Raw genomic sequence first — 20,806 nt, 5'->3', positions numbered from 1 at the left:
TTTAAAAAAAAAAGTCAACCCAGCGGATCAACCCGCAAGTTTGCCGGGTTGAGAATACCCAACCCATAATCGTGAGCCCGTTACGCTTTGGCCCGTGCCCCTCTCTAGTCGGTACCATTTAATATTTATTAATATATTTAATATTATTGAAGGTTTCACAATTTTAATCATATAAATAGTCCAAATAAGAAAATTGCGTGCTACCATTCACTGAATATGGTCGAGAAGGGATGTGTGAAACTTTTCCTTTTTACATGAAATATAATTTATACTGACTTCCATTAATTTTGTTGTTTAAAGGATAAAACAGGTTGGGAAGTGTAATGCAATCACCAACATATTTAATCTATAAGGGTTATTTTAAATTCAATTTCGATTTTAATTATGTTTATAATAATTTAAAAGTAAGCAAAGTTAAATAATTATTATGGCCTATAATATTATTATTTGAATCAGCACAAGGGATTCTTGATCTAACGTTCTCATAAATTCCTAGCCCCAAACGTAATAGATTGGAAGATCTCTTGGTTTTCTTCAAATGCAAATCTTAATCCCTTCGATTGCCTTGTCTAATTTGATATGGGTGGAAGTAAGTGATCTTGCTTCCTCTGTTTAATAATTGTCTAATGAATGTGACATATTAGATGTCTCACTCTAGTTTTATAATACAACATATTTACATGTGTAGGTCCTTTATTCTTGTCTGGCTTTTAATAAGGTTGATTGACCAAACATAAGTGGATCTCAAATTAAAATTTTAATTATTTAAGGTTTTAAGTGATTATGAGTTCATGACTTCCATTAAGGGTAAGCCCCTAATATTAATCAGTGTGAAGGAAAACTAAACATATAAATCAATTTTATTAACTTAAAAAAATATATAAAACCAGATTTACTTTGTGAATATGATAGATGAATCATACTTTTTTTTTATCCTAGTTTTTTATAATTAAAATCTTGCATTTAAAGTTGATGAATGAATTGAGACTTTAATTTAATGTTCTCTTCCTTATTTCAAGAGTATAAATGGCCAAAAACCAGTATAAGAGAAAAAGAAGAAAGGCGCATCCACTAGCTAATCAATAAAAAAGACCAAGAACCTCAAAGGCTAGCATTCTAAAACAAAATAAATTCATTAAGTACATTGTTACCAACCAAGATTGCAATACAATGAAGATAATAAAACGAATACAAGTTAAAGGTATGACAAAAAAAATAACCAAGGACAATTTCTTGGAGATAGAAAAGGGTTGATATGTCGTCCGCATTTTCAACTCGGAGATCTGATGAACTATATGGTACAATCTTGCTATAATAGGGTGTAAACACACTATTCAAAAGAAGAAGCATTCAAGATGTTAGTTACAATTTTAAATATGTTATAGACATTAAAATAATCTTATAAAAGTAGCTAAAAGGAAGCATTTCAGAAATAGGCTTTGCTGAAGGCATGTCCATAAATTATGAGTTTGTAAAGAACTATAATTTCCTTCTTGCTTCCAAGTTTTTTGGTATATTAGCAGCATAATCTTGGGCTGTTAAAAGTAGATGTAAACGCTTCACTTGCGTCTTCTACAAAAATAATAAGATAGCAGTTTATAACAAATTCAGTTGGATGGTAGGAGATAGGAGATTAAACAAACTCATACAAGTTCTGGCTCATTGGGCCATTCAGTTCTAGAATATAGCCTTCCTTCAAATTGCCCAAGCCAATATGCTCCATGTATCAAATTGATCCCTAGAAATGCTAAGTATCGAATTATTTATAAAAAATAAAAAAAGAAAAAAAAAGGAATAGAAACAATGGCATAAACCTAAATCTTATAATTCATTATGCATTGTTGGTAATTACCTGATAGCAAATCATGGGTAAACAACATCATACAGCTGATATAAAGATTTTATAAATACCACTGGCAAGATCAAGTGCCTCATTTTGCATCTGCATAATGAAAGTTTTCAAGTGAAGCAAACTAAAACTGTAACTCATGCTGAGATTTCAAGCTAGATCATGTAATAGGCAAGCTCTGTCTTAAAAGATCAAATTCAAACATACCAATTTTTTTTATCATTTCTGGCTCAAAAACAAGGAAGTTCTATACACTTTTTTTGTGGGAGATACAAACACTAATTGCAATAACTCATCATCCTAACTACTCTTGATGGAAGTCATTTATATAGAACAAGAGAAACATTTCCTCTGAGAATTGATTGCAACACTATATAACTTACTGATATAATTACCTGAACAGTCCCTCTACTTTTTTAAACTTACTATTTTAGTCCTTACTTTAAATTGTAACATTTTAGTCTCTCTACTGCTTTTAAATGAGTTATGTCAATCCCTATAAACTCTGAAACCTTAACTATAAAGAGGACTAATATGGCTCACTTAAAAGTAGTAGAAGGATAGAAAATGTTACAATTTGAAGCAAATGACTAAAAGGGTTAATTTTAAAAAGTAAAGGGATTATTTAGAGAATTATACCTAACTTACTAGACAGTTTGTTTTAAGTTAATTTTCCACGAATAACATGATTCAACTTTGTGAGACTGCTCTCAAAGTTCATTATTCTAATCCACCATGTAGGTGATAACAAAGGAGACGTACATATATAATGAAACAACCTGATATATTTTCTTGGATAATTTAGAAAAGTAGCATTAAAGAAAGATGAAAAAAAATGTGCAGATGGCGTGTGTGAAGAGGTACCAATAACAAGCTGCATGCTTGTTTCGACGATGCATGAATTTACAAGATGGTTATCCTAAGCCCAGGTAGGATCATTGTTTTCAAGCATCACATAAGGCTTAAGCCATTATATTTGAGCCTTGTATTTTATGTACATCACTAGACAAGTCTTTTATTAAAAAAAAATGCCACAATTGTACACTAGATCAAAAGATTTATACCCAACCCAATTAAAGCTCTATGAATTCCATATCAATTTAGGCTTAGGCATTTATATAAGCCCAAGCCTAGGCTAGTAAACTGACAGCAATTATACACATGATTCAAACCATATTGCTTTTATGAAGGATTATTTAGCCTAATTGTGCATATACCAAAACAAAAAGTGATATTTTTCCATATATATCCTCAGGTCAGGCTTTTACAGATGATTCAAACTTCTCTTAGCAATTGGTAGTATCATTCTTGATAGAACCAAGTTGTCTTTGATTCGTTGAGTTTGCCAAGTAGAACAATTACTCGATCGAAGAAGAAAAGGTTTTAAGAGGTGGTTAGCGGTGCTGTGAGGGAAGTGGCTACAAGCGTGGAGTCAAGCCAAGTTGAAGGACAAGCATTGGTTGACTTAATTTAGTCTAATCTATAGTACCTGTTTTTGATGAGAATATTATATCATAATATTGTTCTTCTAGAATATCACTCTAGGATAGTTGTTTCTTGTTTTCCTATCTCCTTATATACTTGTTCCCTATTTTGATGAGAACATTATTTTTGGGATGCTATTCTTTGGAATATTATTCCATCATATTCTCTTTTATGTAGCCTATAAATAGGCCTTTCTTGTAAGGACTTGGAGAATGACAAGAATTGTGAGGTTTATTTCTTTTCTTTGGTTCTTCAGAGAACTAATCCAACTTATCAAGTTATTTCTTGTGGTGTTCAAATATTCTTATAATCTTGGTTCTAGTTCTTATAATGATGGGTTAAGATTTCTTTATACCTTCGGTTCATGATACTTTATAATTATTGGGTCAAGGTTCCTTTCAAATCTGATTTTTAGTTTTCTTGGGGCTTGATTTGCATCAAAGTGTGATTGGGTTTCAAGGCCTTATCCTTGGGGTTCACATCAATTATCTTTTTGGAAACTAAAAATATTCAACATGCCATCATAAGAGGAAACTATTAAATCAACAGATGTTTATTTCAACTTGAAGACAATGTTGAAAAGCAAAATATCAACAAAGCATATTAAAGCAAAAGTCTTACTAGAAGTCCAGTCAAACTAATTAAACTTTCCAACATAAGCCGCAGATTCATGTATGAAATAGTTATTGCAAGTGATCCCTCATAGATATTATTGTTGATTTCTCGGAAGAGCCTCTGAACCCTATACCCAGAAGAGGAGAAGTATAGAATTTTTAATGGTACTTGAAAGTTCACCATTATGGAATGAGCAAGCAAACATATTATTAAATAAAAAAGCTTTGATTCAAATAAAACATACCAAAACCTCCCTTCATTATCAATTATAGAATGCAGAATCCTTTCTACACTGTAGTAACACTCGTGCACAGCATAGGCCATGTACTCATCTCTAGATGTTCTATTCCAAAGGTCAGCTTGTGTATCTTTATTGTCCAAAGCCAAGTTAATTACCAAAAAGATCTGAAATTTTCAATTGAACATAAAAATTAGCATATCATTAGATAGGGAAGCTCATGCTATCTATAAAAGCATTTGTAATCATTGTTGGACTACCTTAGTGCACAGAAGAAACAATGGCCATTGCACTATTTTCAAACTTCCACAATTGCTTGGGATAGAAAGTAATTTCATTTCCATCCAGGAAAGTGAGCATGACATTTTAGCACGAAATCAAGATTAGCAATGAGGGTAGCAAATCTTTCAATTAAATGGAATACAAAATGTATTTAGGCAGTGAGAATATAGACATCTGACATCGAAGAGGCAAGATAGTTGAAAGCCAGGTCTATGGCATCTCAATTCACAGTTAGAAGATAGAGTACATGTGCTCTAACCAAAAATATATCTTATCTATTATTTGATGTAATCCTCTTCATGAAGGTTTTTAATATTTTCATTCCAAAATGAAAAAACGAAAGGAGCATAAGGCTTGTTCATCCCACATGGTTCCTAGTATTAAAAAGAAAATGATGATGATGGCAAGTCAATGAGACATAAAGAATTTAATCATGCCATGGTAAGCTAGGTGCATGATGGAATTAGCAGCGGTTTGTAACTATCATTACACCCGCCACCATTTGTCACTGTCGCACTCCCCCTTACGCATTTCACGACAACTGTAAACTGCCATGGTATCGGCCGCCAAATGCAAACTAGAAGCGATCATTTAAATTTGCCAGTGGTTACAACCGCCATGATATATTTACCGTGATTCTGAAAGATATTTGGAATCTTCATTTGGGGGTTGTTTGAACAACCACAATTGTGAACCATTTTTTTAAAAATATTATTATTATTTTTTTAGGATAATAAAGATTTTGTATTAATGATGACGAAGAATACAATAATTAAATATCCTCCGAGTAGTACATAATAGAACCCTGACAAAATTCATTAAATGATGAAAAACACAAGCCTATATTTCAATATTATTAGGGAACAATTTTCCAAATAACTAGTTAATCAAATGAAAAACAATTTCAATAGATTCTTAATAACAATCATCGAGTAAAGCTTGAACCATACGTTGAACTTCATTTTGTTTACAAAATATACTTATAAACGTCAGATGCATCCAAGTTTGTTTCATCCAAAAAATCTGGAACATCAACCTTCTTCCTATGTTGCTGAATCAGGTCTTGAAGGTTCACATTTTATGTAAATTGGTTTAGCATCAATAGGTTGTTGTTCACGACAGCACGAACTAGTATTTCTTTGGCTTCTTCATTCTTTTTTTTTTTAGCATTGTGCAAATATGTGAGAGTCAAAAGCATTAAGGTAGTAAACCATCTTATTTTACATACAACTATCAAGAATGGTGTTGCGCGCTACTAAGATCGTTCTGGGGAAGGGTAATTAGAGTGAGAGGAAGCAGGGAGATAGGTAGAGAAAGGAGACTGGGGAGAGAGAGAGATAAGTAAAAGTTGGGAGAATCATCCTCCTCCCCACTCTCTTCATTCATTCATTAATATCATCATCATAACTCCAACCAGAGATGACACATGTCATCAGGTCATACATCACTTACTAAAACCATTACAATAATACTATGATATTCCATCCGAGGCACTAACATCTAAAAATATCACATCCCTATCCATGCATTGATTCCATCCATGCACTAACTCTCAAAAACTCTTCTTTCCATGCACACCCCAAAGCACACCCACAAACTCGTAGCTCCACCATTTTACTACATAATAAAGTCATTAAACCTGGTTAACTTTGTTGACTGCCTTACGCGTCTTGTTTGACTCCGAAGTCCATTTGCATCATTTGCCCCCTGTTGAGGGACCACCTTGTCCTCAAGGTGAAAGTCAAGGAATTCTGCGCATATGGAATCCGTCAATTCCCAGGTGGCGTCAGAGAGTGGCTGGTGTTCCCAACGTATAAGAAGCTGGGAAAGAGGGCGTCCGGCGTGTAAGACTGTCCGGCGGTCGAGCACGGCGGCAGGTCTTATAACAGGTTGATCGTTCAGAAATGTGGCCGGTAAAGGAGAGGGTTGTGAGGCTGGATCCCCATAGCACCGCTTAAGCTTCGAGACATGAAAAACATCATGGAGTTGAGCGGTCGATGGTAGTGACAACCGATATGCGACGACACCAATCTTTTCTGAAATTTGGAAGGGCCCAAAGAAACGTCGCGAGAGTTTGTGAGTACGTTTGTGTGCAGAAACTGATGTTTGCCGGTAGGGTTGCAGCTTCACAAAAACCCACTTACCCACTGAAAAGGAGACATCGGAACACCCCGTATTTGCCTGGTTACGCATCCGAGTTTGGGCAAGCAACAGATTAGACCGGAGATCACGTAAGAGATCCGCATGAGCTGAAAGTAGCTCATCGACTGACGCAACGGTTGAGGAGCCAGAAAGGTAATCTAATAGTGATGGTGGCGACCGACCATACACAGCTTCATACGGTGACATCCGGATGGCCGAGTGCAACGAAGTGTTATAATGCCACTCCGCCCATGGCAAGTACTGTAGCCACTTAGAAGGTTGCTCGGAGACAAAACAACGAAGATAATCTTGTAAGCAGCGATTCAAAACCTCGATTTGGCCATCCGATTGTGGATGGTAAGCACTACTCATGGAGAGGATGGTTCCCTGCAACTTAAATAGCTCCCGCCAGAAGGCACTCATAAAGATAGGGTCTCGATCTGAGAGAATGTTTGAAGGAATGCCATGTAAGCGCACTATATCACGAACAAAGACATCAGCTACTTGAGGAGCTGTAAAGGTCGGACCTAGTGCTGAAAAATGGCCATATTTTGAGAGTCGATCCACTACAACGAGGATGGTACTCTTGCCAGAGGACACCGGAAGATGAGTGATGAAGTCAAGCGCGATGCAGTCCCATATTTTGCCCGATATAGGGAGTGGTTGTAGAAGCCCGGGGGATGCCCGATTAAATGGTTTGGATGTCTGGCATGGAACACAGCGTGCAACAAAGTCGCGGATTGATCGACGTATCTGTGGCCAATAAAAAACAGAGGAAAGTCGTGCAAAAGTGCGTTGAATGCCCGCATGTCCCCCCACAGGAGATTGATGATATTCATGCAACAATAACGGTTGTAGTGCAGACTCAGGGGGAACGAGTATGCGACCTTTGAAAAGAAGTAAATCATCACGAATTGTATAACCAGGATGGGTAGCAGGTTGATCACGCACAGCTTGGAGGAGGGCTGCGGTGGGTTGATGAGTCTTATAGAATTGTCAAAGAGCCTCCCAAAGTGCAGTGAATGGTTAAGAACTAGTAGTGAAAGCTTGGAAAGATGGAGGATCCACTCTAGAGAGAGAATCTGCAGGAATGTTATGTGTACCTGGCTTGTATATGATATCAAATTCGCACTGCAGCGGTTTCGATAACCACCGGTGTTGTTCGGGAGTTTGAATGATCTGGTTGTGAAGAGATCGTAGACTTTGATGGTTGGTGTGAACAGTGAAATGGCGACCAAGTAGATATTGCCTCCATTTGCGTATGGCTTCTGTGACAGCCATCATTTCCCGAGCATAAGCTGAGGAGTGTTGCATACGTGGTGAAAGTTGTTTGCTAAAAATATGCACTGGATGACCAAGTTGGGTCAAGACAGCCCCAATGCCAGAGCCGGAGGCATCGATGTACTACCACGAATGGGTCGAGTGAAGTCGGGTAAAAGCAAGCAGCTGGGGTTTTGCATCAAGGCGTTCTTCAAGTTCTGAAAGGCAGTGGTGGCGTCATCGTGCCAAACAAAGGCGTTCTTCCGCAATAACTCGGTGAGAGGTGCAGCGATGTGTGAGTAGTTGCGCACGAATCGCCGATAGTAACCGACGAGGCCTAGGAATCCTCGAAGCGCACGTACACATGTTGGAAGAGGCCATGCATGAATAGCAGCAACTTTCTCAGGATCAACTGCAACACCGTTTGCTGAAATTCGATGACCTAAGTATCCAATTTCAGAGCGACCAAATTCACATTTAGATCGCTTTGCATATAAAGTGTGAGAGCGAAGGAGAGTAAATACTTCCCGGAGATGGTGGAGATGGCGGTCCCAAGAGGGGCTAAGGACAAGTATATCATCGAAGAAAACTAGAACACTCTTGCGTAAAAATGGCCGGAACACCGAGTTCATTAAAGCTTGGAAGGTAGAGGGGGCGTTGGAGAGCCCGAAGGGCATTACGAGGAACTCGTAATGGCCTTCATGAGTTCGAAACGCCGTCTTCTCCCTGTCCGGTGGATGAAGACGAACTTGGTGATATCCTGCACGGAGATCAAGTTTGGAAAATACCTGGGCACCGGTGAGTTCATCAAGCAACTCGTCAACGGTGGGAATAGGAAAGCGGTCTTTAATGGTGATGGCGTTGAGCGCCCAATAGTCGACGCAGAAGCGCCATGACCCATCCTTTTTCTTGACCAAAAGAACCGGAGAAGAGAAAGGGTTGGTGCTCATTGTAATGACTCCCTCAGCGAGCATCTTGGCAACTAACTTTTCGATCTCAGATTTTTGAAAATGAGGGTAGCGATGCTCCGGGCATAAGAGGAATATGATGGTCAAGAGTACGGGGTGGTGGGAGTCCTGTTGGGGAAGCAAAGATATCATCAAATTGGTCAAGTAACTCTTGAAGATGAATGACAAAAGGATGTGGGGCCTCATATCCCATAACTGCAGTTGAGTTATTCACGTGTTTCTCAATAGTAAGGTGGAAGAACTGTGTGTCATCTTGGACGCTCATTTTACTCAGATTGGATGCAACCATGTAATGAAGGGTTGGTTTTGCTATGCCATGAAACTTGACAGTTTCACCTTCCCACTTGAATTCCATCCAAAGTTGATGGTAATCGAATGTGATTGGTCCTAACCCGAGCATCCACTGGACACCCAGGATAACATCCGCCCCATAGATGGGTAATAGGAGAAGATCAACTGGAAAGCCGGACTTGTCAATCATCAAAGATACATGTGGGCAAACACCGACACAGTCAAGTGACTCCCCATTACCTACTGTAACTCGAAAGTGTTCAGATGGTTGTACCGTGAATCCGAGGTGAGAAGCTAGCCATGCTTGGATGAAGTTATTAGTAGAGCCACCATCAATCAAGACCACCATGTCGTGCCCATTAAAGCTACCGACGAAGCTTAAGAGTGGGACGGTACTAATTGTCCAGGTTAGGGCATGGTAGGATATGCGAGGTGTCGGCTCTAATCCTTCATCAAGCGGAATGGCTTGTTCAATGTCGGGGGCAACCTCGGCGAGGTCGAAATTCTCATTATGTTCGTCTTCCTCAGCTGCAGCCAATAAGCAGAGAAACTGCGGTGGTCGGCAACGGTGGCCAGGGGTGAACTTTGCGTCGCAGTTGAAGCAAAGTCCTTTTTCTCACCGAGCAGCCATTTCAGTCGGTGTCAACCATTTAATTGGCAGGGATGGAGGCCGATTAGTTGGTTGGTGCTGTGGTTGTTGAGGAGGAAGGATGCGATTCGCTGGAGGAAGGCCGACTCGCCATCGCGAGGCATTGATCTTATCTTCTACCAATTTTGCGAGGCCGATGGCGTCATGTAGATCAGTTGGTTTCAAGATATACAGCTCCCTCTGAATGTCATCACGTAACCCAGACAAAAAACAATTTAAGAAGTTATCAAGAGTCAAGCCCGGAACCTTGGTAGAGAGACATTCAAATTCCGCAAGGTAGGCATCAATCGTGGAATGTTGTCTAAGCTTGTAGAGTTGAGCCTCAAAATTCATAAAAGACGATGGTCCAAACCACAGTTCGATACGTCGGACAAACTCCTCCCAGGTGGACAACTGGTTGGTGGTATCCATCCAGTGGAACCATTGGAGTGCAGGGTCGTGCATATAGAAAGCGGCGACGGAGAGCTGCTGGTCACCGGTGATTTGATGATAGATGAAGAAATGTTCGATCTGGTAAACCCAGCTGAGAACATTCTCCCCAGTAAACAGAGGTATCTCAAGCTTTGGCAAGCGAGATGAGGGTAATGGAAGTGAGGCTTGAGAGTGTGTCGGTCCGGGAAGGAAAGGGGGTCGTAGCGATGTTGTTGGTGACTGTGGTAGTGGAAGCAAGGGTTGTGGGGACTGTGTCTTCTCCGATCGTGAAAGCTTAATCATCATATCGGCCATTACAACTTGTTGTGAGGCCAAGGACTTCTGAATCATCTCCAGAGTGTCGGAATGCTGCTGGACAGTATTACAGAATGAATCGAATTTGGTAAGTATAGAGTCGTGGCGGAGCAGCTGTTCACCCATGGTCGTCAACTGTTTATCAAAAGCTCGAGCGCACATCGTCATACCTTCCGACATTGATGGTCGAGACTCAACGAAAGCACCAAATGTTGCGCGCTACTAAGATTGTTCTTGGGAAGGGTAATTAGAGTGAGAGGAAGCAGGGAGATAGGTAGAGAAAGGAGACTGGGGAGAGAGAGAGATAAGTAAAAGTTGGGAGAATCATCCTCCTCCCCACTCTCTTCATTCATTCATTAATATCATCATCATAACTCCAACCAAAGATAACACATGTCATCAGGTCATACATCACTTACTAAAACCATTACAATAATACTATGATATTCCATCCAGGCACTAACATCTAAAATATCACATCCCTATCCATGCATTGATTCCATCCATGCACTAACTCTCAAAACTCTTCTTTCCACGCACACCCCAGCACACCCACAACTGCAGCTCCACCATTTACTACATAATAAAATCATTAAACCTGGTTAACTTTGTTGACTGCCTTACGCGTCTTGTTTGACTCCGAAGTCCATTTGCATCAAATGGGCAAACTTATGATAAACCTTCGAGATGAATTCATGATAACAAAGCACACCTATATAATCCAATAGCTAACTATCTTATATATATACAACTAATCATGAGGAAGCACACTCAATGCTATACCATCAAGATGAATTCATGAGACTAACTGATTAAAAATAAGCATCATATATCGGAAATAGAGAATAGGAACTGTCAAACTATGATATTCATGTTATAGTTCTTTGTCATTGAGAATCATGTGCACCATCAGTCAAGAAAGCCACTATCTTAACAGTCACCAAGAAAATAAAATTCAAAGGAAAAGTACATTGACTGCAAGTTTCCTGCATTATGTTGATCTTGGAAATGGATAAAATAATTATAAATGCTTCGCCGAGCTTTCAAAGAGAACAAAAACATTGCTTCAATAGAGTGGTATCAGCAGATTAAGTAATAGAACTTACAATGAGGTCAACCGATGTCTTTTCTGTGAATCATACATCTGTTTGTCATCAGCTCATACAGCGCATGTCCACCCCGGTGGCACCAAGGCATCTTGAGTGGCATTTCTGCTAAATCATCCTGTGAATTAAAGAGCAATATTAACAATGATTGATGTGATTCTCAAATTCAGATCATTTCCAATGCTTGGATGGTTGCTACCAACACCCTTTCTTTGATTGGAGTTAATTCACATATGCTCACATTATTTCACCAAGGGAAAGATCTTCCCCGCTGGCTTATGAAGCAATTCCTCACGCTTGGTTTCAGTTTTTAGCTGTTGTTTGTTTTCTCTTTAGTTTTTTTTCTGTTTTTGTCTTTGTATTTGGTTGCTTTTTTGTGTGTTTCTTAATCTGTATTTGAACTCTTTTGTACCTTCTTTTTCATATTAATAAAATTAGCTCTGTGAGCTCTTTCCCTAAAAAAAAACAATGATTGATGTGAATAACAATCGGAATTGGTGGAAATACATACGTACAGACATCTATACATATAGATGTGCATCATCAAACCTTTCAATGATCATTCTACAAACATTGGTAATTATAACCTTTGTGGCCCTCTATTGACAGTAAAATGTGGCAATGTTAATGAAACAATTGTCCTTAGTAAAGAAGATGATGATGCTGATGAGTCTGAAATGTCATGGTTATACTTTGGCAGTGTTGTGGGCTACGTGATGTGGTTGTGGACTGTATGTGTTACTCTGCTAATCAGTGAGGCTTGGAAGAATTCATATTTTAGTCTGGTCAATTACATTCACACGAAGTTTGTTGCTTTGACTTCAATAAACTGTTCAATAAATAACAAAGTCGAAGATGAAACAAATGGAGAAAGGTGCTTAAATTTTGCTTCTTCATGGAACAAGAAAAGACAATTAATGTACTAAGTTGTATACATTGCTGCAGTTACAAACTGATTTGTAATATAGGCTGTGAAATAGATGGAGAGGCTGAATATGCACGTATGTGTCTTTTTAAACGATAACAATCTAATAAAATGCACTCTTTTATAAATGTATATTTATGATTTTTTTTAATTATATAAGATATTCAAATTTGAAATAGTAGTTTTATTAATAACCTAAATATTAATTGAAATCTCTAATAGCATGTAGCTTTGAACTAGTTATTCCTTGTGATAACACCAGTATCATTATACACAAACATTGTCTCATTTTATTCAGATGAAATGCTCGCTTAGCACTTATTGTGGCCATGCGCTATCCATTTTCATTAACTTTTATGAAAGCAACCCATAAACTTTCACTCAAAGCGAACGTTCACATAGGTGAAATTCATCCGGTGTCTTTGTCACGTTTAAGGCACTTGTTCCCAATACTGAGTTTCATTAAGAGTTTTGATACTCAACCTTCTCAACAGTGACAATAAGTACTTTCATCACAATATCGGCCAAAAAAATTCAAGTATTTAAGCATAAACTAATTGATAAGTGCTTGAGTAGGCATATTTTTATATATGTTTTACATGCATTGAGAATCATTTTTACCATGGTTTATGTCTCATATTGTGTATTTGGTGTTCTTTTATGCATATAGGTTGTGAATTCCTTGAAGAGTAAAAAGGAAGCAAAGATAGGCTATAAAGACACAATGTTGGGAGTTTTTGTTCAATTCAAGGACCAAGACACGAGATGAGTTCATTAACGTGGAGATGTGTGCCAACTTCAAAGAGGATTCAAGTCAATTCACTAGTTGGAAGGGCACAAAGGCAGCCACATCTTCATGTTCCTTCTCTTTGTGAAGATTGCAAGACCTTTCAAAGATGCGTCGATGAAGAAAAGTCTTATAACCTACCACATGGACGTGTGCCCGGACATGTGGCCTCAAGAGAAGAGTGTTTGGACCGCGTTTTGTGAAAAGTAATGCATCAATTTTACTGTAGCAATACTGCAGCAAAATTACTGTTCACACGCCGCGTGGAAATTCCTGCAGCCCACGCGGGTGCATGGAAAATCCACATGGGCGCGTGGGGGCACGTGACAGGCGCGGTTTTGGGCTATAAATAGGCTCGTTTGCCCTATTCTTTGACATCTTTTGTGCGGCTTTTGAGGGGTGAGACGGCTAGGGTTTGGAGAGGAGGTCTTTGCCGATTTGGAGGGTGTTCTTTACTAACTTTGATAGTTTCCTTCATCATCATAGCACTTGGGAAGCCACCGGCGACCTAGCTTCGGATAGGAATCCGTCAAGACGTTGAACTACCCACCAAGGCCAATCATCACGAATTCAAGGGGGTTTTCTCTATGGTTTTTGCTGCTTTTTATTGTCTTAATCATTGTCTTGTAACTTGCCCCATGGAGGGCTAAACCCTAGTAGGTACTTGGGCATGTGAACCCTAGGATCTATTCTTTTGTATTGATTTGCTTTATGTTTCTAGTTAATCCGAGTTGATTTGAGTTTTAATCTTGTGTTCCCATTACTTGCATGTTTTATTGATCCTTGTGGTTGATTGTATATGCATGATTTGTTACTTTGATGAGAGAGAGGTCTCCATTAGAATTAGAACTTCAAGGTTAAAGAGGGTGAGTCATGAGATAGTAGGGCATCCCCTTTCCCTTTCGATTGAGTGTTTCCTATCTCCGTATTCCCTAGACTCTATGCAACCATATTTGGTGTGAGGCGTGAGATTGAGAGATTTCTCCGCCAGGACCTTGTAGGGGTTAGGGATCCTTCATCGGGAATTAGGGTTGGATCTATCTTTAGGAATCGGTTTCACTCTTAGGTGTTCCTAGAGCGTATTGCGGTCATATGGGGTGTGAGGTGTTGAGATTGAGTGATTTCTCCACCAGAACCTTGTAGGGGACCAGTACCGGTGGCTTGGAGGCAAGGGCCGGTTGTTCTTGGATTACCTCGACTTATTAGACTCGGCTTAGAAGCATTTAGCGAATCTTGAACTTCATGTTAGATCCTAGGGGGAGCATTGCCCGGGTACCTCACCTTTATTGATTGAGATCTTCCTCTATTTTACCTTTGCATATTCGTCTCTGGGTATTTATCACTTCGCACATTAGGTCACCACACTATCCCATTATTATTAGGCTAGATAGCAGAGAAGAAGTTAGTACTAGTAGCCCTGTTCCCCATGGATTTGACTACCCGACTCACCGGGTATTTTTATTACTTCGACACCCTTGCACTTGCTCTTCACATGCATATACGGACTTGTCACTAATCAATGACTTGTTTTTACCCTTTGAACCTAAAAATGACTCATTTCATGATTTTGGGTAAGGTTGGCATCACTGGTGGATAAATCTAGGAATTTTAAACCCATCTTTCTGGATGTCACATCATTTTTGCCAAATTATTATAATATATTTCACAAATATTAAGGAAATAATACCATCTTTAATTAATTTCCTCACATAATCATGTCTTAAGCTAATATGTCTAGACCTTCGATTATAAACATCACTATATACTCTTGCTAGAGTGGCCTGACTATCACAAGATATTAAAATTGATCTTACATTATTTGAAGTCAATGAAATTTCTAAATGAAAGTCCCTCAACCACTCAGCCTCTTTTTCCTATTTATGCGAAGGCAACAAACCCTGACTCCATGGTTGAATGAGTTAATTTTAAAAACTTAAGATGGTTGTTTGTTATGTCTTAAAACCAACCCTTTTCCGTTCATATTAATAGTTTATGAACGGACGCCTTTTTCAAATGATATAATTTTTTAAAATATCTTACCTGTTAATTATCATTGAAAAGATGGAAAGTATCATATCAATTAGATTAGTAATGAAGAGATATAATCCGTTATTTACAAACAAGAGTAATAACAACATTCTCAAACCCAATTGCCTGAAAAACTTTTTTGACTTTAGCCGCCGTCGCGACTAAGTTCATAGCCGCTATGAAATACCTTTTGTAGGGCTTCTGCTCGCCTCCCAAAAGAGGGAATCATAAATGGAACCCTCATGGAACCTCTACAAGGGGATCGTGAGTGTTTCCCCTCAATACAAAAGTGAAATGCCCTTTTGTGTGTGAACCGCAAATGCACGGGTTTGTCAAAGTAATAGTACCCTGGTGAGTGGGTAGTCGTATCCACAGGGAATAGTGATTAGAAACACAAAGATTGCTATTTAACTAGAATGAAGATGAATCGATAGTGGTGTGAATAAAATCAATGAAAATGAAAATAAAGAAAGAAGAGGGAAGATAGATGCTACAAAAAAACGAGAGGAAAGGAAATCGATAGAAAAGTGGGGCACCTCGGACATTGCTACCCCTAGGACTATTGTTTCAAGTGCAAAACCAACTATTATGTCTCCTAACTGATGTTTAATAAGTCGTGAAAATACTAAAATACACGGTCCCAAACCTAAGGTAAACCGTGACTAACCCTACACTATGCCTCGACGTAGAAATTACTCAATCTAAACACCTCACAATGTGCAAAGTTGCTTAAAGCTTTGGGGACTCCAAGTGATAACCCCTATTCTCTAACATAGATCTAACCCTTTGGTCCAGGTGAAAGACCCTAGTCACAATTAAGCCCCAAGCACTAAGGATTACTTCAACGCTTCACTCTGTTGCTTGTGCAACTAAGCCCCAGAAGAGTTCCTTTCTTAGCACTTCACTCTATTGTGACCGCAAAGAACTCTTGGAACAAGGAGGTAGGATAAATCACATCGAAGGGAAAATGGGACATTCCGCTACCTCTCAACTCACCCTCTCAACCCTCTCCAATCTTGCTTTGTCTAATACTCATGGTGTGTCACTCACTCACAAGGATTACCAATGTAGGCTCTCAACCCTAGTGTCACTCTAAGGGAAAACCCATTCAACAAGCATTCAAGATTGGAACTCAATTAAAGACATCAATGAAAGAAACATAATAGAAAGGTCAAAGAAATAATATCATCCTAGGGTTTACAAGTCCAAGTACCCACTAGGGGTTTAGCTCTCCAAGGAGCAAGATACAATCAATAATGAAATCGAAAGTAAAAACATGTAATATATAAGTAAAACCCCCTTGGTATTCATGTATATGGTCTTGTGGAGTGGTTGCGTCTTCTCTAAAGGTTCACTCGTCAAGCTTAGAGCACACCTCGCTGAATCGATGCCGATGAAAGCTCCCCCAATAACTCTCTTCTAAAGGAACATGGTGTTCAAAGCCGTAGAATCACTCCAAAAGCCTTGCCAAAGGGACTCTAAACCCTAGCCGCAAGCGCCTCCAAAGATGGTGAAGAGATGGGCAAAAGATGGATAAAAAATTCTCAAAATGGGTTCAAATTGCGACTTAAATAGGCTAGAATCGGGCATCCACATGGCCTGTGGAATTTCCACATGCTCGTGTGAATCTTAAGGAATCGATTTTTCAGCGGCCTGTGAACAGTAACTGCTACATTGATTTACTTCAGTACATGCTACAATACTCCACCAAAATACTCCCGAATTCACACTTTTCATTAAGACCTCCTAAATGGGCACACATTCATGCAGTAGATCGCATTGCTTCTTCAACAAAAATCATATTTGACGATAATCTTGCTAGTATTGCATAAGTCGGAACACATGAGTGTGACTGCCTTTGTGCCCCTCCAATTTGCATGTTCACTCGAGCACAACGGAGGTTGGCACAGACTCATATGTCTTTGAGCACAACTTGTGTCTTCACATTTGTTCACTCCAAGATTTCATCAACAACGTGCATTCACGATCTACGTTGGCTTCTTTCCTCCATAATTGTCTCCACAACCCTACATGCACAAAAGCAACACAAATGCACATGTATGAGCTATAAAATCTGAGAAAAGTAATGCTCATTGTAAGAAAAGAATACTTCGTATTATTAATACACAAGCACTTATCAAGAAGGTTTGGGTTAGAGCCCTATTCACCATTAAATCGTAGCCCACGACATCCATGGATATGTTTAAGACCTGTACGTAGAGGGGTCAGCTGACTCGGCCTGCACTGTAGTAAACTTGGTTACAGGTCAGAGTGTTCCAAACCCTTGACCCGGCAGTTTGCAAAACCTACTGGGTAACTTTGGTTAGTCAACCAATCACTAAAGCTATAATTTAACATACTATATTGTTAGAAAAACTATATAAATTTCAACCAGTTGTAGAATGTCGGCTTTGCTTACACACATTCTTCGAATTCTTTGGGAACATTACATAAATTTCAAATGTTTTTAAATAATAGCTAAGTAATGAAAACTCACACTATATTCTTTTGATTAATTATAAAATATACTTTTGGTATTCTATGTTGATAAACCTTAAAACTAATGTTATTCTTTAATCACACAACATGATGTATACAAAAATAACAAACTCTTGGAGTTCAAAACTATAGTCAAGGGCAAAAGCCAATCTCAATTGAAACAAATAGATATGTAGATCATGACTCTCATATAAAAAAATATAATACTTTATGAGTTTTGATTTCTCTCTCACTTATGAAGATATGTCGATAACATAATTTGATACAAATTAACTTTCAAGTCTTTCATCTTTTTTTAAAAAAATCATTTTGACTTGCAACAAATTTTTTTAAATTATAAGAAATTCTGTTTAATTTTTTTATTTTTAAGATTATAATTTAAAAAATTACAAATAACATTTTGTGATTTTTTAATTTATTTAGTTTTATAATCAATACACAAAATATATATGGGTCAAGTGGTTGAAGCTTTTGTTTTGATGCATGGGATCTTGGTTTGAATCATATCAACACTTTTTTTTTTTTAGATTTCTTATGCAATTATAACAAAAATATTATTTTCAGAGAAATTGAAAACCCACTTGGTCAAATGGGCTTGGTCCGGACCAAGCGGGTTTTGGAGTGACCTGGCTAGGCTCGGTTCATCCTCAAGGTAAACCGGCCTTGGCAGGTCCGCTAGTTGAACCCTACAAGTCGGCCCCTTCATGTCAAGCACTGACACACTATTAGGCCCAGGAATGAACACACGAAGTGATTATATATATATATATATATATATATATATATCTCAAATATATAATCCAATGGATACGATCCATACAAAGATATCTGATACACAACTTGCTCCAAAAAATGTGTACATAATTAGAACCCAAAACAACACACGGAATCAATTGCCCAGTATAGGGAAAGGCCGCACACACTACTCAAAAAAGAAGAATGATGATTTAGTTATAGTAAAAATAACCAATAAACTATAGCTTAAAATCAAGTATAATCACTATAGAAAAGATAATAATTTTGAGAATTTATATTTCACCAACAAATCATTCATTTGAAAACCAATCGGGCTGGCCTTAAAAAGTGTTCACCCTAATTGTGGCCATAATTAGGGGTTTGAACCCACCAAAGGTAGTTTTAAATAGAACATAATCAAACTAGATAGCCCTCCTTGCCATTGGCCTCTGGGAACCTCATGTGGTGACCCTAAGTGTCTCATTAAGCATTTGTCCCATTAACACTCACTATGAGCCTCTTGATATTGGTAATATAATTGTCAACCACACTACCTGTAGGACAGCTGTGGGGACCTCCACTGCAATGAATCACACAAAGCATGTCATTTTCAATTTACATGAAAGCATTTTTACAACATTGTCACAACAGAGCACAAGACTATCTCTACACAAAAAAGTACCACATTTTGAAAAATATCACTTTTCCTTTCACAAAGTAAAATAATTTTCATAGAAGAACAAGGACCAAACAAAAATGAGTTATCTAACCTCAAGATTAGAATCATATTCCAAAGCCATTCACAAGTCTAAATACTCACATTAGTTATCATTTAAATCCTACTTGATTATGTATTTTGACAACACAAACTTACTCACAATGAAGCCCAAAAAGTGGTCGAGCTCCCTCCAAGCCCTTTAAACAGTACCCGTAAACAAACTCTCGTATCTACAATAATTCCAAGTGAGCTATAGTACAGAGAGTTAAAACACTGCAAGCCTCCTTAGAATACATCCCTCATCACATAACATTTTCAAGAAACACAATAAAGGGATGTATAAACAACTTCTAGAGCAGTAAAAGCACATGATTTCAATCCAAAATTCCATCTAAGAATACATTAAAAACATTCAAAAGAGACTCAAGAACAAGATAAGGAAAACATGGAATTTAACACTTATCTACTCAAATGAAGGATCCAATAATCTCCATACAAAGGCTAACACTTAGAAAGCTTAAACAACTAGAACACAATGCCAAAGAGCATAAATAAACAATAGAAACACCAACTTGCAAAGCTACTCACTCTAATCAACTTCAACGAAGGAGACTTGGATGTTTAATTCCAAAGAAGCTTGAGAATTTATGGGAAACTCAAGGAAGAGATGATGAACGACCAAAGTAGAGAAGTTCTCTTAAGTCCATCCCAATAGAGAAGATAAGGTGATAAAGGATAAGGTTTGAGGCAAAATGACCCATTTTACCCTCACCACTTCAACAAACCTCCACAATTCCATTACACAAAGAAAAATAACTAATACCCCAAAAGAACAAAGAAATGACATGAAAACAAAAAGGAGAACAAGATATCACATGCTGGGCCAGGTTAACGGGCATGTGCCCCCTCTACATGTAGGTCCAAATCAATACAATCCATGTGCAACACATCATAATGTTCATGACTAGGACAATCATCATACATTGGGAAAGAAAACCATTTTCATTTTCATAAGATAATGTGAGCGAGTTTTCCCAAATCATTCCAATTAATTCTAATATGCAAGTATAGCATAAACATTTTCATTCAAATCTTAAAAGTTTCATATATATATATATATATATATTAGAATGCCCCTCCACTTTACTAAAATCCCATTTTCTCATTTATTTTTAGATAACCCCTTTTTCATGTCATTTCTTGCACATTTGACCTTGAATTGTTACTTTTTCACAAATTTTCTCAATTCATGAAATTTCCCTCTAAACTTTCACATTTACCTTTCCTATTCTTAATCCCCATCCCCTCCAACCACACAATGTATTCATTACCATCCATATTCCCCTTGTTTTTACTCACACCCCTCTTCTTTTCTCATTCCCTTTGTTCTCATTCTCATTCCTTTACTTTTCTCATTTCTCCTAATCTCATTCCCATTCCACAATTCAAGTAGGCCCTTACATGATTCCTTCAAGGTGATTCATTAAATGCTTAAAAAAAGTT

General features: G+C 38.0%; 1 long non-coding RNA gene across 1 annotated transcript; it reads right to left on the bottom strand.

Annotated features, from left to right (window-relative positions):
• Positions 1–18,860: 18,860 nt before the first annotated feature.
• On the bottom strand, positions 18,861–19,975 carry LOC120269458. The gene is made up of 2 exons (XR_005539163.1): positions 19,892–19,975; positions 18,861–19,165 (listed from the first exon to the last, which is right to left on the bottom strand). It is a non-coding gene; the product is annotated as an uncharacterized LOC120269458 (long non-coding RNA).
• Positions 19,976–20,806: the final 831 nt, after the last annotated feature.

The sequence above is a fragment of the Dioscorea cayenensis genome, chromosome 9 (genome assembly GCF_009730915.1).
Source record: "Dioscorea cayenensis subsp. rotundata cultivar TDr96_F1 chromosome 9, TDr96_F1_v2_PseudoChromosome.rev07_lg8_w22 25.fasta, whole genome shotgun sequence".
NCBI lineage: Eukaryota > Viridiplantae > Streptophyta > Magnoliopsida > Dioscoreales > Dioscoreaceae > Dioscorea > Dioscorea cayenensis.
This window is presented reverse-complemented; position numbering and strand designations above follow the sequence as displayed.